Source organism: Echinops telfairi, unplaced genomic scaffold, assembly GCF_000313985.2.
Source record: "Echinops telfairi isolate 266 unplaced genomic scaffold, ASM31398v2 ScPeMD7_7469;HRSCAF=8507_0, whole genome shotgun sequence".
NCBI classification, from domain to species: Eukaryota; Metazoa; Chordata; class Mammalia; order Afrosoricida; family Tenrecidae; genus Echinops; species Echinops telfairi.
Genome location: NW_022111372.1, coordinates 52,128,812 through 52,132,540, shown reverse-complemented (window position 1 = coordinate 52,132,540; position 3,729 = coordinate 52,128,812). Strand labels below are relative to the sequence as shown.

At 41.7% G+C, this 3,729-nt stretch overlaps 1 pseudogene; it reads left to right on the top strand.

The window, feature by feature from the left end:
• Nucleotides 1-1,598: 1,598 nt before the first annotated feature.
• Nucleotides 1,599-2,160, top strand: LOC115873525 (annotated as a pseudogene).
• The last annotated feature ends 1,569 nt before the right edge of the window (nt 2,161-3,729 follow it).

Genomic DNA, 3,729 nt, shown 5'->3' with positions numbered 1-3,729 from the left:
TCTACATGCTCACCAAAAGTCTGAGATTCCTGGTCCACCCTGAGGAGCCTCTGCAGAAAGGTGTGGTCATCTCCTGACAAGGCTGTGAGGCACAGATCTACTCAGACACACCTGGAGTTGCCACGAGCTGGAAGGGAATCAATGGCAACTGGTTTGGCTTGGAGTCATCCTTTTATGGCTGCGTAGGGACTCGGGGAGATGACATGCTTTATCCAAGGTCATATAATGAAGGAAGATGGGAGATGGAAAAGATTTTCCAGGTTTCCCAAGACCATAATCTCTAGGGATGGGATGGAAGGTGGCTAATGGTCTGCATGTAAGGGATCAGACACAGAACAACTAGAGCTAACTCTCCATATCCCACTCAACTATTTGGGACTAGGGCTCCTTGTGGTTATTTTTAAAATATGGGGGAAAGTAACTAATTTTTTTAACTTAAAGACATGAAAAACAAATTCATAAACTGGAACAAAGTAGTCAATATGGCAACAGATGTCATTTTTTGAAAGTTAGATTAGGATATTAATTAAAGAATAGGAGACATAATGGCAGCGCCAAAGGTCCCTAAATTAAATAGTTTAAATTACTGTGAAAATAACCAGTCCCAAACGGATAAAGTTTCTGAACCAAAGTCAATATGAAACTCTTACTTTGCATTTGCTGCAATGTAATAAATGTCATGTTCATAATGCTAAAATGAAACACACACACATATGATATCATCTAAAGCAATAAAAAGGGAAGGACATTAATGTTTCAGTAGTGCCATCTATGGGCCAACGCTGATAAAATTTTAGCATCCTTATTTAAATACTCATATAAAGAAACGAGGGCTCAGTAATAATTGTTAATTTGCCCCAGTTCACTTTCTAATAAGAGGTGAGCTGGATGATTAAAAAGCTTGGGCTTTTTCCTCGTTCTAAGTTTATTCATTCATTCACTCTATAATACTTTTATCAAAAACCCACCAGAGAGGAGATCTCTATGATGCTATGTACGCACCCATGCATATACACAAACACACGTGCATACCCATACACACATACATATACAGATACATGCATACACATACCCTCGAACTGTAAATAATAAAACCCAAATCCGAAGGAGCAGATGGTATCAGAGCTTAAATTGTTAACACCCAGTTTGCAGAGGCTATGGAAAGCCTAAAATTCATTTGCAGGGTTCCCAGGAGGATTAAGTCTCTGGTGAATCCCCTCTGACCACAGTGGAGGGATGTGAATAGCCTTGTTATCAGACAGAGAGCTTGGTAAAGTTGATCATGGCAGATGTGGTTGGGTTAAAAATATATAATACTCTATCAGTTGATCTCTCTTTTGATCTCATTTTAAAGTTGTTTCCATTTTTACTCTTTGCTACTTTCTCTTTGATTGGGTTTCTCCTGTGCTTTGTGTAGTCATGGTCGCTGGGGGTTTGGATTTGTTTGCTTTCTTACTCTGTGTAATCTGGCATGGCTGTGTTTGTTCTGTATGAATTTCTGTATAAGAAATCCAGGCTGAGTCGGTCCACAGACACAGTAACTGGCTGGGACGTGGCAGCAGAGGATGGAGGGAAATGGGGAGCTAACAACAATGAGCATGAGGACCATGAAAGGGCTATGGCTTATGGCACGAAGGCACTTGGACTTGGCATTGCAGCCGTCTCGGTGGCCAAACAGCTGGAACCAGTTCACATGGGCACAGGAGGAGGAAGGACTGTCCTCACACTACTGGACTTCGAGGGTCAGCCACATCAGGCCAGGGATCCGATCATCTTGAAATCATGGTGCCTGTTAAGGATGCGCATTCAAGCCCCCAGTGGAACTTTAGACTACAGCAAATGAAAATATATGCCGTGCCAGGAGGGACTGCATTAGCAGTTTGTAGAACTAGCAATCCTACTGTCAAACCAGTCACTGAAATTCCTGCACACAATGTTGTACCGTTTGAAGCTGGACAGTGTTTCAATAAAGCATGGTCCTTCTGCTTTGAAGAACAAAGGCTTAATCCACAAGGGGAAGTAGACATGCCAGTCTTTCTCTATATCGATCTCCAATGTGCTGAAGATCCAAGAATGGCGAGTGTTGATGGCGTCACTCTTTCCTACACCTTTATTGAAGCTAAAGATGGGCACAAGTTGCCAGTCCCAGGCAATAATTGAAGTCAACAACTAATCTTGCTTCTAAATGGTGATTTTTGAAAAATCATGTCTCTGCCTTCTCAAACAAAAATATTTCTACTATAATGTGTTTAATTTTCATATATGGATGATGGTTCAACGTGCTCCCCTTCAGTACCCCAACTAATAAAAAAATGGGGAGAACAGGAGCACACGGTGCCTATTTAAGGTGTCTGACTGTTCACTACCACTGAACTCAGGAGTTTGATAGCAGTAGTACACTAGACTGCTTTGTTTGTAAATGTACCTATAAGAAACCATAGGTTTCATCGTGCAGCTGAGGTCAGTAGATCTCTTCCACATTATTGACTCTTCGCACTTGTAACACTGAACTGGAGAATTTGAAAACTTAATATTTATTTTTACTATATATCAGAACTTCTGACCATATTGATTATTACCTCCCAAACCATTTGGTTGCTACTTGCCTTCAGTGTGGATAGTCATTATGGTAGTTACATAACTTTGTTTCAACTTGATAAATAAGTATAGGGGTGGAGTCTAGTCTGTCAATCAGGTCACAGACTGATGATGCCTCTTTGTGGGCGTGGTCTCTCATAAGGATCCTGGGAACTTCCTCTCTCTTGATTCTGCCATCAGAAGAGGCAGGCCACACTCTCTCTCTGCTTCACCTTCCTGGTGGAGGAGATACTCAGGGAGCTGGAGGACTCACATAGAGTCCCATGCCAGCATTGAGATGCTTCCACTGCCATTGGATCCACAAGACTTTCCACCCATTGGCCTGTGATCTTCTTGCAATCAGCATCATTGCATGAGTGCCGCATGAGTCTAAAAAGGAATATATGGACTAGTATCAGACATATGGGCTAATATCAGACTCTTGGACTTGATCTGGACTTGGCTGGGATGTTCTCTCAATATACAATTGCTGTTTGACATAAAGCTCTCTCTTACGCATTTATGAGTGTCTCTGGATTTGTTTCTCTAGTCAACCCTGCCTAAGACAGTCATTATTTTAAAATGTCAACATGGAAGTATGTCACTAAGTAACTTGCTCAAAGACTGAATTTTTACTTCAAATTTGGCTTTGTTATATCTTTAAGTTCTGGGACAGCTCTATATTGATAGTACTGAGTAAACAATTATGTTGACATTGCAGTACCATGAAACTGGAGGGAAAAAATGTGTAAGTGCATCTGAGGATAACTATGATCATCCCAAGTCCCTTAATGTTACAATGTAACTGGGATTGTTTACATGTACCACATCAGAAATGCTTCTGTGAACAAATAACAAACTCTAAAATGCATTAAATTATTTTAATACTAAAAAAGTACCAGACTTAAATCCAGTGTTCCGGGATGTGAATGCAGCATGCAGGAATTGAGAGAGGAGCCAGTGGAGGGACCTGAGGGCTTGGCCCCAATCCCAGCTATGTGGACACCTGCTCCTCCGCCCAGAACAATTTACTTTAGAGGACAGCACTGAAGCTGCAGCTCAGGGAGAGGGACATGTCTGATCAGAGCACACGGGAGCAAATGAAAAGGGAGGAAGAGAGAGTGGAGCACATCCTTGCCCACCAGGCCTGAA